This window comes from Rissa tridactyla, chromosome 8 (assembly GCF_028500815.1).
Source record: "Rissa tridactyla isolate bRisTri1 chromosome 8, bRisTri1.patW.cur.20221130, whole genome shotgun sequence".
Lineage (NCBI taxonomy): Eukaryota > Metazoa > Chordata > Aves > Charadriiformes > Laridae > Rissa > Rissa tridactyla.
Window position 1 is genome coordinate 23,251,688 of NC_071473.1, and position 18,823 is coordinate 23,270,510.

The window sequence follows — 18,823 nt, forward strand, 5'->3', positions numbered from 1 at the left end:
ATTTGGTGATCAGAAAAAGAAGCAGGAGAATAAAAGTGGGAGGGAAAACAAGGGGGCAGCTCTGGCTGTCACATTGTGGGGTGTCTCCCTCCCTGCCCTCACCTGCCTTGGCTCTTCAGGTGAATATTCATTAGGCTTTTGATGGGACCTCTTTTTTGGAAGGAGGGGAGCTATGCTGGAGCTCCCTTCTTCTTTTTGGGTGGTGGCGAGTGTGTTCGGGGAGGGCTGGGATAAGCAAAACGCTTGGCATTCACGTAAACACCACGTTGCTATTTCATAAAGGCATCATTTTCCTATTTTGCTGTTTCCATGCGTCTTAACCCACAGATTATTTGTAAAAAGCCTTTCTGCAAGCAGCGTCACCTCTTATAGACACGTGAAAGTAATAAAAGCAGTGTTGCCTTTCCAACCACTCTTTCTTCAGCCTGTCCTGCTCTCTGCTGTGCAGCAGGACCTCATGTCCTTTTCCAGGCCATATTTGCTTCCCATTTTCCCACTCCGAGATGTCCCCGCTCTCCATGCCCCAGCCCCCCCTTTGCTCCCTCCGCTGCGTAATTTCTGCCAGCTCCATTTATTCAGCGGAGCATGCGAGGAGCTAAGGGCCAGGGATGGAGAGAAGACACAGCTGCCTGCATCCGTACCTGCGTTTCCCTGGGGAATGCCGTGGGCATTTTCTCACGTATAGCCTGTGCGTCTCCGAAACTCCATTGAGGGGGTGCAGGCTACTGATGAGCAAATCTACCCAAAGAGTTGAAGCAGGTGCCTGGCTGTAGGTGTCACCCCAGAACCATGTTTGGTTTGGAAGGAGGCATGTGCGATGGGTCCTCACCAATGCAGCTGGTCTCCTGTCCCTGCAAGGCAAGTCATATGGACTGGGCAGGCTGTTTAGTTATTGAGGTCTGGTTTTTGGTACTGGAATTAGAATCTTCCGTCTCGAAGAGACTGCTCTGCATGCCGCTCCCCCCCCCCCACTTCCTCCCCAGAAAAAGCGGTGCTGTTACTCTCATCTAATGGGGATACAGAGGTGGAAGGCACAAGCAAGAGAGAGATGAGGAGTCCTGGAAGATCCAGGAGTCTTCCAGCACAGATGTTCTCCTTCCGTCCCTGGCAGCTGCAGATACTCATCGGAGCCTGTCTTCCAGGGATGGTATTTCCTGATGGAGGCCGGGAGCCTTTCTCTGGTGATACATGGGTTGGCTGAAGGCTGCACCCTAAGGCAAGCAGCCAGGTAGAGCCACCTCTTTCCTAAGGTCTTGTCCTTCTTAAGTCATTTAAATAACAAATAAACTCCCGCAGGCTCTGCAGGAGGGTGAGGTTGTGGCTCTGCTCGTCCAGTGTTTCCCCATGGCCGGGCTGTGCTGAGCCAGGGATGAATGATTGGGGCTCAACAAAGTGTTTAAACACCAGAATTGAAATTAATGTCCCCTCATTGCTGGTGAGGCTGCCAATACATTACAGCAAGCACCTTCCCAAAGTGAAATGAATGTTTGTTTATCCTCATGAAATATACATCAAAACATGTTGGTGGGAGAGGCCGCTAACGAGGGAACAGGCCTGCTCTCCGTTAATTCCCGGCTGGGAGCGGACACTGCTCCTCTCCTCTTTTCTTTCCTGCCTGGGCTTTATTTTTGAAGCCTAACCTGTCCACAGCTGTGTATCCAAAAGCATTAATATGGCTTTAATGAAAACTCCGGTTGATCTGTCCAAAGATATTGATGAGTGGTCCTCAATCGTATTAATCTTCTCGTTGTGGGAGGAAATGAAGGCGGCGAGCGGGGCCGTCAGGTGCCACTGGTAGCGGAGGGTGAGCCGGGAGCAGGGATGGCCACAGCCCGCCGCCTTGCCCTGCCTCTGGGGTTGCACCTTTTCCTGGCTTGGGCTGATTTTTCCCATTTTTTTCGTCCTTTTTGAAACTGGAAACAAGGTGACCGCCCCTCAGCTGGACTGGGTGCTGCAATTCCAGGCCGGTATTTAACATTCAAATCATTACCTTTCCACCAATAAATCCATTACTGTTAATTATATTGAAGGGACTAACGATCCACCGACGATATTCCGCCATCGATTTCCGTTCGTGTCGAATGGCCCCTTCGCCTTCAAATCCATACCGGGATGTGTTTTGGCGGGGGTGAGTCCCCCCCCTCCTTTGCAGCTTTCGCGGCGGCGCAATGCCCCTGCCATCCCCTTCTCCCCGAGCGCAGGCTGCTCCTCGATAGGAACACGCTACACTTCTTTATGGCTTATGGCAAACTGCCTTGATTACTTCTACTGTTGTACCCATTATGTGAATTAAATATGTATTCAGTTGCATGCTGCTTGCGTTGTTATTGCAGGGTGACATATGGTAGTGACTCAATTAGAATGAAACTAGCATTAGATAACCCTTCTGATTACATGCATCCCAGCCCGCTCGGCAGCCTGGCTGCTGCCGCCACCACCGCTGCTTTGCTTGATCTCCTGTTATCGGCGGGCCACGGATTTCATTAGCTGTTATCGTCTCCAGAGGTGGGCTTTTAGGCAGGAGCACGGCGAGAAGGCGGCGTGCGGGATGAGGCTGTGGCCTGCGGGTGCCGTCGCACTTGCCCGCAGCTGAGCTGGCCCCGTGGCCTCTTGCAGGCGGGCTGCAGGAGGGATGCTCACAGCGGTGCAAGGATGCTCGCCAGGCCTCCCCCGTGGCTTTCCATCACACCCTCTTTACCATTCCTCAGCAGTAGCACCTGGGTTTTTCAGAGCCCAGAAATGCCCGAAATCGGGGACCATCCGCCGAGTCCCGGCCAGGGGGGCTTTGCTGGGTAGTGCTGCAGCAACACAGCCCCTTGCAAGCTGCCATCCGCCCTGCCTGCAGCTCTCCGTGTTCGAGGATGTCCTCAAAGCAGCAGCAAAAAGGGCTTCAGTTTGGTTTGGTACATGGTTACTCCTGACTCTGGTAAGCGGCACCAAGCTTTCGGTAGAGGAAAGGGATCAAATGGCCTGTGATTTTGTTTTCCTGCCTCCTCTTTCTTCTGCCGGGTGAGAAATGGGAAGGAACTGAGCATTTTGGCTTCTGCCGGGTGGTTGGGGGTTGCAGGTTGCAGGTTGGCGGTGGGTGGCTTTGGCACTGCTGCCCTCTGGTGCGCACGCCGGCCGCTCCCCGGGGAGCCCGGGGCTCTGAGCCTGGGGTGCAGGGGGGAACTGCTGAAACTGGAGGATTTTCTGCTTCCTCAGTTCCCTTCTGCCCTGCAGGAAAAAAAACCAACCCTGTCCAAATCTCACGTTTCTTGAAGCTAGAAAGGATGGATTTCCCTGCCCCCATGCACCGCTGCTTCCGTCATTTCTGGCCGTCGGAGGACTCTGCTGCAGGCACAAGCAGAAGATGCTGCTGGTCTTGGGAGCGAGTTTCCAGCCTTGGGTTTTGGCAACAGCGAACCTGGAAGGTTTGACTATTCCCTGCAACAGCCAGACTTTCTGTGTCTAACCACAGGGAATTGCATCTCCCCAGAGTTTAGGGAGTAAATAAAACAAGTTGTGAGCCCTTCCCCCTGCTCCCAAACCCACCGCTTTTTACTTTATGGCTTTGTGAACTGTTTGTCAGCAAATCCTGATGCAAAAGAGTGAATAGGAAATGGATTAATTATATAAACACGATCGGGTTCCAGAAACAAATCTCAGCCTGTGAATTGTTTGCAAATGTTTCTCTCCAAGGGCTGCTCTCCGGTTGCGCTGTGATCGGTCCCAGCGCCCGGTTTCTCCTCTCATGTTGGGCAAAGGGAGGTTTTTTTTCATAAATCGAAAAACGACAGCGATCAAAGAGCAAATAACATGCTTCCCAGTGACAGGGCTTAGCTAAATACAAATTTTATCCGGGTACGTATATAGCTATTGAGGGCGGTATGGAAAATAATATGAATGGAAAATAATACAGCTTGACACGAAAAAAAATGCATTTGTGCGTTTTTTCACGTCAAAGCTTGGGGTTTGGTTTGCGCCTTTCATTGCTCCGTAATTCTTTGTGTTTCTCTCGCGCGTTCCCCTCGCGAGCGTGTCTGTATAGGTGTGTGTGCGTACACGTGGGCCTGCATGCATATTATGCTGTCAGACCTCTGCGGGAAGCTTTATTCTTGCTTTTGCAAGTGGGAAGTTTCTTTTCGCAGCAGAATAAAGGCCCTTCCCGGCGGAGGACCGGGAGCCTGTGGCAAAGATCGTTGCTTCTGGAGTCCTAATCCTTTAGCCCGTTCCAGCTGGTAGTTGAAATCCCATTAGCTTTCTTCCTGGCTGGGGGTTTTCTGAGCGGCTCCAGGGGCTTCGTAGCAAAGCCCAGCTCGTGGAGTAGAGGGCAGGCAGGGTCCGGCCCGCAAACCCGAATGGCAGTGGGTGCCACGTGAGCCACCCAGCTCTGGAAGAGTCCCAAGAGGATGCTCAGATGCAAATCTTGCCCGTTTCTGTCTGAGTTCTCCAAATTTCGGATGCTCGGCAGAGCTCGGTGTTGGTGTTCCTCCGGGGTCCCTCCTGCAGTGGTGATGCTCTCCCTTGCCGAGAGTCGGAGCACGCAGTTCGTTTTCCAAACCCAGCGCCTTTTTGGTTGCTCAGTGTGTTTTCTTCCCAGAGCAGAGTTCGCAGGGTGAGCTGGGTGGGGGGTGGCGTGGGGCTCTCAGAGCAGGATCCGTCCCTTTATTGCTTGCCTTGCTATCGCTTGTGTTGCTTTCGGCTAGAAAACCGTCAGCTCATACAAATGACTGACAGCAGCCAGCGTCAGCCCTTGGCAGGTATGTAAACAAAGGAGGGAACCGTTTTCTGCTCACTCTTTTTTCCCCCCCCCATTCTTTTCTTCTTTTTTTTTTTTTCTTTTTCCTTCTTTTTTTTTTTTCTTTTACTTGAAGGAGTCGTTCCAAGCACGCGTGTGAGATGTGGGGTGGTGTAGCCCCATGCGTGTCCCCATCTTGGGGCTGGCAGTGGCCCTGTCTGGTGTCAAGCTGGAGGGTGTCAGCTGGATTTTGGAGCCGCTTGACACAAAGGGACTGGGGAAGCGAATAACTGGGGGGGGGCGCTGTGAGGACGGTTATGTGCTCCCCACATTTTCTGAGTCCTCCAAACCTCTCTCTCCTTTGAGCATCCCCTCTGGCCCTCGTCTCTCTGCCGCGGGCGGGTACGTCCCTGCCGGTTTCCGTAAGCTGCCTGGTGAGCACAACCCCCATGTCTGCAGGGCTGTCAAGGGCCGTGTCTCTCTCCGATTGATTGGAAAAGTTCTTGTGCATATATTTATTAATTATTTTTTTTTTCCCAATGAAAAACACCACCTGAGCAGGTCCCTGATTGTCAAGCTTGCGCGGCTCATGCAGGAGGCAGGCGAGCTTGCTGACGGGGACTTGAAATAAACACCAACGTAGTGCTATCGAGGAAAAGCAAAAATATTGGGGAAAGGGGAGTTTTTCTGCTTTATTTTCACTTTTTAAAGTGCCAGGCAATTTGTTAAAGTATTTTAAATAATAGTAATAATAAATACACATTATTATTATTATTATTATTATTATTATTATTATTATTATTATTATTATTATTATTATTATTATTATAATATTTGGGTGCGGTTCCCCTTTGCCTTCTCCGCTGCTGGGTGCTGGGGTGGCCCATGCAGCTGCAGAAAGGACAGGCAAACCCCCAAGCTCTCCCCACTGTGCCTGATTTCGGCTCCGGGGGAATTTCACAGGAGTGAAAGGAGATGGAAAACACCGTGAGGCCGCCACTAAGCCACGAGCTGGAGTGGATTATTTAAGTGGATTAGCGATTTCTGACCAGGGGCTGGTGTGGAGCAGATGGGGTTTTGCCTGCCGCTGGCGTGGGGTCTGCGGGGGTTACGGTGGGTGACGGCGGGTTGAATCCTCCATCTCTGAGAGCTGCAGCCCCTCTCCCCCTCCCTGCCTTCCCTCCGCTCCCCCAGATCGCCTCTGCAAAGTCACCACGTCCTGGGGAAATACGGGCACAGGGTAAGAGGAGTGGCAGGGTGGGGGCAGCGGGCTCCCCCTTCCTCTGCATCGGAAGCGCCGTGCCCATCTTCGAGGGTCTCCCAGCCCTTCGTTTGGGTGGGAAGGAAACTCCCATCCGTTTCTCTCTGTGCGTTTAACGTGCCTGCACTTTTTTTCCCCTTTCTCTCTCGCTCTCCTTTTTTTCCCTTCCTTTCCCTTCCTCCAAAAAAAAAAAAAAAAAAAAAAAAATAAAATAAACCCCCAGCAGAAAGCAAGCTGTGATACTGTCGGGCCTGGCGTTGATGTTATTTATTTTCCTCAGTTGCTGCTCTGGAAGCCCGGAGTTGACAGAGCGGTTTTGTAGAATAGAAACATTATAGACTGTTACTGTCAGAGTGTTAAATGTGATGGATAGAGAAATACAGGGGAGGGAGGGGACTTTACACTAGCCATGTCTGCTGGCGAGGGTGCTCATGGGAGAATAAACCATCCGCATATAAGAAATGAATGAGGTAATGTGGCGGGAGGTAATGGACTCTTGCAACAGAGATGCGCCTTCCCGGCTGGACTTAACCCTTGCCACTCCGCCGGCGGGATGAGGCGGAATGGGGATGCGTGTCCTGCTTGCCTGCGGCCCTGAGATCTGGCACGTTCAGGGCTGGGATGCTGAGGTGCGGTGGGAAGAGCCAGGTTGTCGCCATGGAGTGAGGGGCGCGCTGCCCGGGTCCCTGAAGACCCCCCCCCAGCTCCCTCACAGCAGCATTGCTGGGCTTGCCACAAGCCCGGGATGGAGCATCTTCATGGTGAGCACCAAGAGATTTATTTCTCGCTTGTTAGCAAAGGGACTTGTGCTGCTCGGGAGGTGCAAAGGGATGTAGCTGTTGGCAGGCAGCAGCCCGATGGCTCGCTTGGTGTGGCTCCGGGTTTGGGGTCCTGCTGAGGGTGGGTGCGGAGGTCTTTGGGGGCTCAGCTGGTGCCATGGCTTAACCCCAGCCGGCAGCTAGAACCACGCAGCCGCTCGCTCATTCCCCCCACTTGCGATGGGGGAGAGAATCGGAAGGGTAAAAGCGAGAAAAAAACTCGTGGGTTGAGATAAAGACGGTTTAATACATAGAGCAAAAGCTGCACGGCGCACGCAAGCAAAGCAAAACAAGGAATTCATTCACTGCTTCCCATTGGCAGGCAGGTGTTCAGCCATCTCCAGGAAAGCCGGGCTCCATCACATTTAACATTTACTTGGGAAGACTCCAAATATTCCCCCCTTCCTCCTTCTTCTCCCAAGTTTATATACTGAGCGTGACGTCACATGGCATGGAATAGCCCTTTGGTCAGTTGGGGTCATCTCTCCCGGCTGTGTCTCCTCCCAGTTTTTTGTGCACCCCCAGCCTGCTCGCTGGTGGGGCGGTGTGAGGAGCAGAAAAGGCCTCGATTGCCTAGCAACAACTAAAAACAACAGGGTGCTATCAAAAGTAGATCTCATCCCAAATCCAAAAACATGGCACTCTTACCAGCTGCTAGTAAAAACGTTAACTCTGTCCCAATTGAAGCCATGACAGCCAGCAAGGTGAGGAGCGCAGGCCCGGAGCAGGGCAGGAGAAGAGATGGCCTTTAACCTGACCTTGTATAAGCGGTAGAGGTGCTGGGAAGCTGAGGGTCTTTGCTTTCATCCATGGTTGGTTGCACAAAGTGCTAAGCTGGGGTCCAGAACCGAAACCCTATGGTTATAGCGCTCGGTTTGTGTTTCAAACATCATTTCTCATGTACGGAGGGACAGAAGGGTGGGAAGAAGCTATGGCAGTTGGTGCCCTTCCAGCTCTGTGGTTACGCCTGGGGAGGGCAGCTTGTGTGCGTCTCTGACCTCTTCTTCTGGTTCACATTGATGGCTTTTCCTGTCATCCGCTTCACTGTCACATTGTATTTTGAAGGCTGATGAGCGTTTGGTGCTCATTTCCATCCCTCCTCCTCACAGAGTCTCTCCATAGCTCACCCGTGAGGAGACCCCATGGGCGGCGTTACCTCCTGCCTGCAGGACCACAGAATCACAGAGTGGTTTGGAATGGAGAAGGGACCTTCAGAGATCATCTAATCCACCCCCCTGCCATGGGCAGAGACACCTTTCATGAGATCAGACTGCTCAAAGCCTCATCGAACCTGACCTTGAACACTTTTGAACTTTGCCGGGCAACCCTTTCCACTGTCTCACTGCCGTCGTCATAAAACATCACGTCCTAATCTAAATCTACCCTCTTCTAGTTTAAAGCTATTCCTCCTTGTCGTAGCACTGCGGGCCCTGGTAAAAAGTCTCTCTCCATCTTTCTTACAAGGATGATGGGCTTGCGGGGGGTGAGGAGCCTCAGGGCTGGGGGGCAGCCTGGACGCAGGGTGTCACACAGCCCTGGCAGCTCTCACCGCCCCTTCCCTTCACGCTTCGCTAGGTGTCCGGCCTGACTGTGCAAAGTTTGTCGTAGTCAGTGTGTGTGAGTAATTAAATTACTTCCTTGCGCATTTTACCCTCGCTGACTTTTACCCACCGTCTTATCTCCAGCTCGTAGAGCTTCGTTCACACACCCTTGGAGGAGTATCTCAGCCTTCTCCAGTCCTTGCTAACCCCGGTTGCTCATGTTCTCCTCAAACCTGTTGCTGCTCATGCTCTTCTGGCAATGAACTTACTAAGCAGCAGTGGGCAAACCTTCTACACCCATGGCCTTCTCGAAAAAGCCATTTATTTCTGCTCTCTTCCACCTCTTAGCCAACCTTTAGTCCTTCCTTTTGCTGGGAGAAGAGTTAAATTTGGCAACTGATGAAACTTTGGGGGCCTGCAAACAACGCCAACTGTGCTTCCTGCCTTCTGTTGCCGGGTACGCAGCAATAGGTGAGCAAGGTACGTTTTCTTGCTTGCAGGTACTGCTAGTTAATCTTGGTGGTATCGTGTCCATCTCAAGGCTTTATCCTATCTATGTATCATCTTAGCCATTACTGAAGTGAGACTTGCAAGTCGGTGAATCCGTGGCTCATCTCACTCCATTTTTTAAAAATAGGGTATGACACTTTGTGTTCTCTAGTGTAATGAGAGATTGAGCTGCTAATGAAAATATGCAATCATTTTATTTCTTGAGTCCCTGCAGAACTCTTAGGCAGGTATTATCTGGTCCTGGTGACTCCTCATTTTTCATTTTCCAAACGTGCTTTAACATCGCTGCTTCTGACATCTCAATCTCTGATTGAGCCTCATCTTTGCCACCTGAAAGATGGCCCATGGTCAGGGATTGCGTGGTGTTGGGTTGCTGAAGGCTGAAGACTGGGTTCCCCTGCATCCTTGCACCCCGTGGCTGCCACCACAGCGACTCCTCTGGAGATCAGCCCTGCATGAATGATGCCAAGGTCCAGGCTTGCTGTAGGTCTTGTGACAAAACTCATCCTCATCTTGGTTTGCAAGCTCCCAGCTAGTTAAAAATTGCAGCTGATTAAAGCATCATCCATTTACGAAATGGATGAGTTTTGAGGAATGTCCTTGTATTTGTCTGCTGCTTCTTTGGAGTCTGGGTCAGACTTCTGCGGGATTCAGTGAGAATCCCAAAAATGTTTCTGTCCAGGAAGCGTCTGGATGCTCTGGCTCCAGCTGCTGAATCCAGGGATGCTGGTGCTGGACCTGCCCTTGCCTTCAGACTGTGGTGGAGAGGCAGGAGGAGCCGATTTTGAACCAACATCTTTTTTTATGTAAGAGCAACAGGGAGATGCCACCGATGGGGGACGCTGCCTGCCCTTTGGGGGTGCAGCCACAGAGTCCTGGGAATCCGCGGGGATGGCAACATCCCTGTTCTGTGGCAGCTGCTCTTACCCCTGGCACCTTGAGAAACGGTCCACAAATTCTTCCTTTTTTTTTTTTTTTCTTTTGAGCTTTGCGCTCCAAATCAGCTTGATTTGGTAAAAGGCTTCCACTGCAGCACGTCACAGGTAATTTATTCCCGGGTGCTGTAATCTGAAGAAAAGCAGAACGAAGGACCTCCAGTCACAGCCGCGCGCGCACGCAAAAAGTTAAGTATTCTTGCTTTCGCTGACAGTACAAAGGTGTCATATACGAGAAGGATTGACACAGACCAAAGGGTCTTGTGGGAAATATGATAATAACTATAAAGAAGACAGATTATTCCCCAGTTGCCAACATTCAAACCTTTTTACAGTCAGTTCAAACATATAAAACTTTATTGCTGTAGCAGAAAGGGGAACAATTTCTGGTTGCACAGCTTTCCCAGGGCTGGGTTTATACTGTCTGTGTTATTGCTCTATAGTGGCATTTTAAAGTTTATTGAACAAGACTTTTACAATTGAAGGAAGTATATAAAACTGTAAATTTATTAGATTTTTCAGGATAAGTGCCCTTTCTAGTTGTGCTCAAGAATTCGGAGCTACGAGAAACTGCTAGTTACAAGACTTATTAATATTAAAGACTGAGAGAGCGCACATTTTATACCTTAACTGATCTAAAAAATAATATTATGATATTACTGAAAATCGGAGCTGTCACCGAGCAGGGTGCGGAGAGCGTTTGTATAGTTTGTGTATGTATAAATAGCCTATATCTATGTGCGGATACGTGCATGTATATATATATGTGTGTCTGGGTGTGCCGTGTGGGGATGTATACGCAGGTGCTGTATGAGGGTGTATGCACACATGATAGGTAAACAAGTGCACGCATGTGTGCGTTTCGGCAAATATCTATATATAAATCTATGTGTTCCTGTGCAGTATTTGATTTTTACATGGATTTATTTCCTATATTGTGCGGTGCCTTCTGCTGTGGAGTCTTGGCGCACACGTTAAGGCTTTCAGGTGGTGCGGAAATACAATTAATAGGGTGCCTGGGTGGATTTGATGGTTGCATTGTGCCCAGTTGTACGTGGTGTACACGGGCATCTCTGCGTAACTCATGTATGAAGATCTCCAGTATGTAAGCTACACAATTTGTACCACGTTCACCATTCACTTGATGTTTTGTGCCTAAAACCGGTACGTGAGTGATGGTGGGATGGCGTGTTCCAAAGGGCTGCCCCCATCCCCTGCCGTCTCCTTGGGGCTGCGGCCGAGTAACACCGATCATAAATTTGCAGGGACTGGATTCGCTGGTCGGCACGTTTGCTCGGGGCTGCTTATGCAGCAAAACTGGGCTGCAGTGCTGCCGGAGACAGCCCTCAGAGAGCTCATCCCGTGTACGATCCGGGGGGGAAACCTGCTCTTGAGGGGTCTCTGCTGTAAGTTTTCTTTTTCCCGCTTGGGGATGATTTCACCTAAACGCGTGACTCGAATGAAAATATGCTTTTCTGCCTGCTGCGCGTGGATCACAACGATCCTCCCATGGTGGTCGGTGCTGCTGCAGTGGCCATGGGGACATTTAAGAGGGGTTTGCTCTGGGGTGGGGATGTCCACTGGGGCAAAGGGTTTCCTGAAGAACCTCTCACTGGAGCTGGGGGCCGGGAATACATCCCCCAGCTCAGGAGGAGAGCCTTCCTCCACCGCTCCGCTCTGCTGGTCCAGCACAGCCGCAGAAGTAGATGTCTTCAACTTTGGCATCCGCGATGGCAACTTGCAAGGGGCAGCGGGTGCTTTGGAGGCTGAGCAGGAGCAGGCAGGAGCACCGCGAACCGGCAGCGCAGGCAAGGAAGTCAATAAGCCCTGAATCTTTTATGAGACCTTGGATATTCTGATCACAGCTCCGCTGGCACCGAGATAGGAATACAGATTATCTGAGAAAGCGTCCGTGACTTGAAGCTCAGTCTTGGGTCTTCCTGAGGTTTTTAGCTTGCCTCCCCATGTTAACATTTCGCCGTCGTTTTTTTGGGGGGGTTTCCCCTTTTTCCCTGCTTTTTCCGTGCAGGGGGGCTGGAGCTCAGGTGCGATTTCTGGGAGCCGGGGCTGGCTGAAGAAGAAAGTAGGAAGAGGGTTAGTGCAGCTAATGGGGCTATAAGAGCCTTATCCCTACATATTGTTAATAACAAAACCAAGCAGCAGCACCGCACGCCGTGAGTCGGAAGAAAAGGAAAGCCCTCGGATCCCTTGTAATCCCGCGTTGCGCAGCGCGACAGTGCTGGAATTGCAAGGGTTCTCGCTGAATTCATTTCGGGTTTGGAGAGAAAAGGAGAAAGGAGGAAAAGGAGGAGGATGGGGGGAAAAGAAAAAAAAAAAAAGACCCCTGCACTAAGATGAATTTATGCCTAAGCTTGTCTTGGGAATGCAAATGTGTTTAAGACTCTCTGAGCTAAACCACCCCTTTTGGGAAGAGGGAGGGGGGAAAGGGGGGGAAAAAAAAAGAAGTATGACACAGAAGGGACACCGGGAGAATGTGAAATGAGCGTTTGCTGCCCCTCCTCCTGTGCCCTGCCTGCTGCCGAGCTGGCACGTGGGCAGGCAGCGAGGAGCCGCCGAGATGCTGCGTGCAGGGGGGACCCAGGCCTGTGGGTGCTGCGCTCTGTGGTGGGCACCCATCGCTCTGCCTCCGTCCCCCCTTGGAGAGGCGGGCGCGGGGGCCTTCCCAGCATCGCAGCGGCCCTCGTGCACCCTCTCGCTGCCCGCTCACGTCAGTTTGGCCATGGGCACGTCAGGTGCGACACAGCCACGCTCGTGCCACTGCTGCCGGAGCGCCCGTTTTTCACCTGGGGAGATAAGGAGGGTGTCTGCCTGCCTGTTCCCCCCCCACCCCACAAGCCTCGCCAGGACTGAGCAGGGCTCTCCCAGCATGGCAGGGATGCTCACCCCGGGGTCTGCAAAGCCGAGGGGAGGAGGGCAGCCGGGAGAGGAGAAAAGCGGCAGCGAGCGGGAGGGAGGAGGGATGCAGGAGGAGGATGCGAGCCCACTGCCAATTGGGCAGTTGTGTCTGTTGTCTGGAGGCTGCTGCTAACCACTCGTTACAATTAAAATGAAGTGTCCGTCAGCGGCTATCTTCGCTGTGTGGCCCATATGTTTCTGAGCTGATACTGTCCGGATTATTCTGTTTGGGAGAACGATAACGGCTGTTTATAACCTTGGCAAAGACTGAGCCCTAATCAGGCTGGAGCACATTTTCACCGACTGGCTGATAACGGGCTGTTAGCTGCCTTATCGCTGGGGAGAGATAGGCCAAAATAAGCAGATCTGTGAGCACAGGAGCCCAACCAAGAGGCACATACTCTGGCCTGGCCTTTATTTTTAGATGCTCTTTTCTTTTCTTTTTTTTTCTTTTTTTTTTTTTTCTTTTTCTCCTTTTCCTGGCTGATTTCAGAGAGAAGGGGGGATTATTTCAGCAGAAGGGGAGGGAGGTGGCGGCTTTTGTTCGCAGCAGTAAACAGGGTGGCGAAAAAGGTGTGCAGAAATAACACGGGGGTGGGGTGTTGTGTCGCTTTTCCGTGTGCCCACTGCCTGGCCCCTCTGTTACCCTGTGGCCCCCCAATCCCCTGGGGTACGTGTGGGTATCTCCGTCTTTGGGAACAAGAGTGAAGTCTGTCTGTGTCCCCCCCCCGCCACAGCATCCCTCCTTCCCTCGCTTTCTGCTCGCTTTGTCCTCTTTTCTCTGCGGCTGGCTCTCGGAAACAGCAACGGGCTGTTTTGGGGGTGGAATCGGTTTTGTGCAGAGGAAAGACATTTTGAAAGAAGGCAGTTCTGCTGAGTTTTCTCCCCAAAATCGGGTTAGGCGGAAAAGATGACCTACGGCAGCGAGACCTGGGCGGTCCTGCTGCAGACACCATCTTGGGCCAGAGCATCTTGAAATCCTGTGCGGTTGGGTACCTAACGAGCCCAAATTCCCTGAAGGCAGCATCAATGAGGGTGGCTAGAGCATCTTCCCAGTCTGCACTGGTACTCGGCTGTTCCCAGCAGCCGGGTTAACCTGGTGCTGTTTGTGGTGCAGGCGCATGATCCCGGCCGTGCCATCCTCTCCCTCGGCATAGCCTGAGTCTTGCTCCATTGTGCCCCTGTCTCCGCTCTCGAATCTTCCAGTGGAAATGGTCCAGATCTCCCAGTGCTGCTCCTCCCTCCCTCCCTCCGCTGCTCAGGCTCCGTACTCTGCCTTGAAGTCTCAGGCAGGTGTTCAAATAAATAATGCAGCTAAAAATACCTTTTGGCAGCAGCTGGGAGTTGTTGTGAGCAGCACTGCCGGAGTGGTGGGAATACAGCATCCCGGCTCCGTGGGCAGGTGCGTCTGCATGCTCCGGAAAAGTGAGAGCAAGTGCTGCGGAGACGAGGGTCTGCCTGCCTCCTGGGTCCACCACGGCCCCACCGACAAGCCAAGGTGTTGATTCTGTCCTCCCCGGCTTTGAAGCAAGCGGCTCCTTTGCTGAGGTTGCCTTTTGGAGGAAGGATGCTGCCAAGGGGACCCTCCAGCTGCATCCTAGCTCGTGGAGGAGTGTCACGCCGGCCCTGTGCTCTGGCTGCATCGGCAGGCGTCAGGAAAGAATCATTTGCATTTCAGTAGCATCTCGAACCATTTCCCCTTTGCAGGCTGGATCGCACAGCCACCTCCGGGGAAGGATGCCGAATCCTTCCCGGCCACATAGGTGCTGCGAGAGCACTCGACACCTCAGTCATTCGGTCTGGTTTGCTAGGACCGGCTGTTTTAAAATCTCCCCCAAAAACCTTCTGCTGTCTGCCCTTTCCCGGGGAGTTGTCCCAGCTGAAGGCAGCTCCCGGTGGCTTTTCCTCCTCCCTTCACCCGCCTGGGCCTGGACCTGGCAGCCCAGAACCCGGCGGGTGCAGAGGGCTTCATCTCCACTAAGCACTCGTCTCCTGGCTCTGCTTGGAGACCTTTTGAGAACTCCCCTGGCAGCAAATTGTCGGACGACAGATTTAATTATTGCAGCAGGAACGTTGCTGGGGGCAGAGCATCCTTCAGCTGGCCACAAACAAAACTGACCTTGGTTTTCCTCTCGCCCGTCTGAAAACAAACCGTTTTCTGAGTGTCGGAGCTGCTCCCACTCCGATGTGCAGAAGAGGAGGGCTGCTAGCCTGCTCCTCTCCTGTACCTGTGGGTTTTGGGGAGTGCTGGCTGCCTTCTGCAGCAGTTGTGGGCCTTTCAGTGGGTTGTCCTTGTGCACCTCAGCTTGGAGAGCAAAGTGCCTTGTTGCTGAGTCCCAAAGCAATCGTGCTGGAATGCAAGGACAGGGGCTGGGGAGCCAGGACGCTCCTGATGTTCATGCTGCTCTGCACAGGCTGAGACCTGGTCCTTCTCATAGTGTTGGCCAAAATTTTGACAGCCCTTCGGTACTGGTAGCCCTTGCTTCGTCTTCCCTCTCTAGGAGCATGGGGAAAAGTGCTGGTGGGGCTGGCATGGTGGCTGTGGGGCACCCGTGCTCTGGGTGACACTTGAGTGATGCTGGAGTCCCGCAGTGCCACTGCCCCATTGTGCTTTTGGCCATGGCTCCCTTTGAGGCCCGAAAAGATGAAGCCAAATGGCATGCTGGAAAGCCTTCCCGACTCCAAGGGAGATGCTATCTAGGAATTGCTGGCTGCTTTTCCATGCTTTTTGGGTGTATTTGGCCTGTTCTGACAGCAGACGTGCAAGCACTGTGCAAAATCAGCTAAGGGTTGGACAACTTTGGGACTGAAAACATGGTGCGGCTATGGTGTGGTGGTCCACCTATTGTGTGGTGGTCTAGCTATGGTGCGGTGGCCCAGCGTGTGCCCCCACAAGCGCGTCTGTGGTGACTTATCTCAGTCCCCAGGGCTGGGGGGGTTTGCTGCGGCTCAACAGCCTGCTGCTGGCCCGTGAAATGCAATCAGAGCTACGCGGATGCCACGAGCCAGGGCAAGCTGACTCTTCCCATCTCATCCCGCGGAGAACAAACAGAGCTCAAGGTAAAGCGCTGAAATTTCACCGTGACCTTTTCTTAAAGCATTATAATCAAGTTGAACGTTTCCAGTTGTCCCACTAATGTTTGCCCCATGGGAGAAGGCGTCCTGCTTTGAGGGAGGATGTTTGTGGCGACGAGCGCGCCTGCCCCGGGAGCTCGTGGCACTGGATGCCAAATGCCTGCTGGGGGCCGGGGAGGCTGGGGGCAGAGGGCCGGGGCTGCTCCCTGCCTCCCGCTGTAATGGAGCCAGGGGAAGGAATCTGCTGAACGCTCTGCATCTGCTACAGCCTTTGCTCAGGGCTTTTCGACACATGGATTGTAAAACACACACCGCCTGGCGTGTCGCTGGGCACCCGTAAGGCCTCCCAAGTGTGATGTCAAGGCGTCGCTGTTGACTTGGGCTGTGGGATTAGCAGCTCCAACCTGGGGCAGGTTGGGGTTGGCTTGAGGGAACCTGAGGCTGGAGCTGGCAGGGCTTCATCCAAGGATGTGCAGAGGTGTGGGGGCAGAGAGCCTTCAAAGTCCAGGCTGGACACAGAAGAAGCCTTTCTGTGTCTCTGGGGAGAAAGCCTTTCTGTGTCTCTGGGGAGAAAAGATGTGTTTATGCTACTGCGTCTGCTAGACCCATCTTTCGCATGAGGTCATGGCCTCTTTATGCTGGTGTCTTGTCTTGCTGGATCTGGGGACATGGTGTTCAGTCTTCTGCATGCAGGAACATCTCACTTCAGCTTCAACAGGCAAGTGCCCATCCTGTCCCTTGGTCCTTGTGGCTTTTCTGGCGTAGAGACCAGGGTTTCTGTGTCCCTCAGCAGCATTGGAGAAGGTGATGCTGTCCTACTCATGATGAAGGGGATGAGGTCCACTTGCTGTCCTGCCGCTGTCTCCCAGAGCTGCACAAGAGGAGGGATGCAGATGCTCCATGGAGGCTGCCCATCCAAGCATGGCTGTGTGTTTCCTGCAGGAGTGGGAAGGTGGCCCAGCTCACACTGGGGAGGGAAGATGTTTTTGCAAACCCTTCCCCAGCCAGGATGCTCTTGCTGGGTTTGGCTCAAAATGCCCAAGACCTTCAGGCATGCTTTTTTGGTCCCCACCAGATTTTTGAAAGATATACAAGAGATGAAGGATGGAGATACTCCTGTGTGTGGGAGTGGTGGTGGTGGGAGCATCAGTGCCGGGGTGGGGGCACAGGGGCTGCCAGACCCATCCAGTCCCCCACGGGGCTGCAGACAGCCCTTCGCTGGAAGTGTGCTTCGGCCTCATCAGCCTCGCCAGCTTCCAATCACCTTCCGAAGCAGCTGGGTGCCCACGGCCGCGTCCATACGTGGGGTGAACCCTTCTCCCCCCTGCACCCAGACGGTCCGTGCCTCCCGTACCCCAAAGCGCCTGCCTTTGTCCTGCGAAGCGAGGGTCCCCTCCGGCTGCGCGCGCATGCTGGCACCGCTGACATTTAGCTCTCGCTGCCTTGCACCGATGCATATGTATGAGGAGCGGGCGGGAGGGTGACGGGGGGCTGGCCCTGGCCCCGCGACCTCCACAGAAATGGAGCTGCCGCCGCATGCGGCGCCAGGGGGTTTGGTTTTGTTTTTGAAATTTCTCATTGAAATGTTCCAACAATCCCAATTCAGTTTTGCTGCCTTGGTCTCCTCCCTCCGTAGTGGCCGGGAAGGCAGGATGGCTGGGTGGGGTGCCGCTTCCCGAGGGTTTCCTCCTCTGTTTACACAAGGCATTGGATGCAGCTGTAATGTTCCCAGCAAGGATCCATTTTAAGCACAGAAAATCGAGTTTGCCACATTGCTGAAGTCTCGTCTGAACCAGCTGCCATGCAGCATCAGCGGGTACCGTGGTCTGGGCGATGCTTGGCACCCCTGGAGAAGCACGTCTGCTCTGTGGTTGGTCCCAAATGGTGGCGCAAGTGTGGGTGGGTGGCGGCCTGCTGCGGGAGAGCTCACAGTTGCACCTCCTGGGTGATCTTGCTTTAACCCCCTCCCATGCGTACCCAGAGTGTCTGAAGGCGCTACTGGTTTTCTTCCCGAGGGTGGATGGTGCTCATCGGTGACCTGCCCCTAAAGGCAGCCTTGCCTGCTGCTGCCCGCAGCTGCCCTTGCGAGGAGGGTCCAGCCTGGCTTTTGGGGGCAGTTAGCTGCGCATCCTGGGGCTACACCGTGGGCAGGGCAACCTCAGGAAGCAGCTGTCACACGGACACGGTCCGACTGGTGACGGTGCCTTCCTGGGCTCGGATGCAGTCATCCCATGGGAGGTGGGATAGTTGGGAAACCAAAGCACAGGACCATGAAGGGGCATAGGATGAAGGGCAGCGGTCTCCTTGGGAGCCCACGGCGGGGCAGAGAGCCCTGTGGTCCAGAGGGTGGTCTCTCGCGGTGGTCGGGAGAGCCCTGTGACGGGGAGGCAGGCAGCGCAGGCAGGTCTGGTCTCTGCCTGCACGTCTGCTCGGGCTGCACCTTATAGCCAGGCATTAACTGCTAATGGAGCAGCCTCCCATGCCAGCGTGCGAGTGTCCCCTCCCCACCTCGCAGCCCACCCCGATGTCCCCCTCTCTGGCACCCACTCTGGGTGCCCCCTGCCTCCCCGGGGCGGGCAGGGGACACCGCTCCCTCCTGCTGGGCAGGTCTCCCTTGCATAAAATGGCTCCCTCCAAGCTCTCCCCCCCCCCCCAGCTTCCCCTTCCTCCCCCTCCCCAAAACTTTCTTGCTCTGGGGTTCGCCGCAGAGCTGTCCTCCGTCTCAGTTGTTCCTGGCTGTCAGGGGTTATATATATCCGCTCTGCTCATGCTCATCCTCTGTAACCATTTTCTGCTACAGAATCTTCTGGCTGCTCGTTGAAGCCTTAATCCGTAATGCAGCGATCAATGGGTGTGCGCCTTTACCACTCGGATGCTCATTTTTTAATCCCCACTGCCTCCTTCAATGTCATCCCTTCCCATTTTTCTTTATAGAATTTCAGGTCTACTGTACCTGCTGATTACTTAGCGGAGACCGCTGGACATCTCCCTTAATTAATTCCATCGATTTCTCAAATCCCACAAGGTTTGGGGTCCTTAGATTTCTG

The 18,823-nt window shown here is 53.3% G+C and overlaps 1 protein-coding gene and 1 long non-coding RNA gene across 3 annotated transcripts in view; one reads left to right on the plus strand and one right to left on the minus strand.

The window, feature by feature from the left end:
• The window catches only part of PBX1 (PBX homeobox 1), a 137,176-nt gene that overhangs the window by 64,094 nt on the left and 54,259 nt on the right, over window positions 1-18,823 (plus strand). The gene's annotated exons all lie outside the window — the stretch shown is intronic.
• On the minus strand, window positions 10,125-12,906 carry LOC128913384 (uncharacterized). Its single transcript, XR_008467930.1, has 2 exons — window positions 12,690-12,906; window positions 10,125-11,856 (listed from the first exon to the last, which is right to left on the minus strand). It is a non-coding gene; the product is annotated as an uncharacterized LOC128913384 (long non-coding RNA).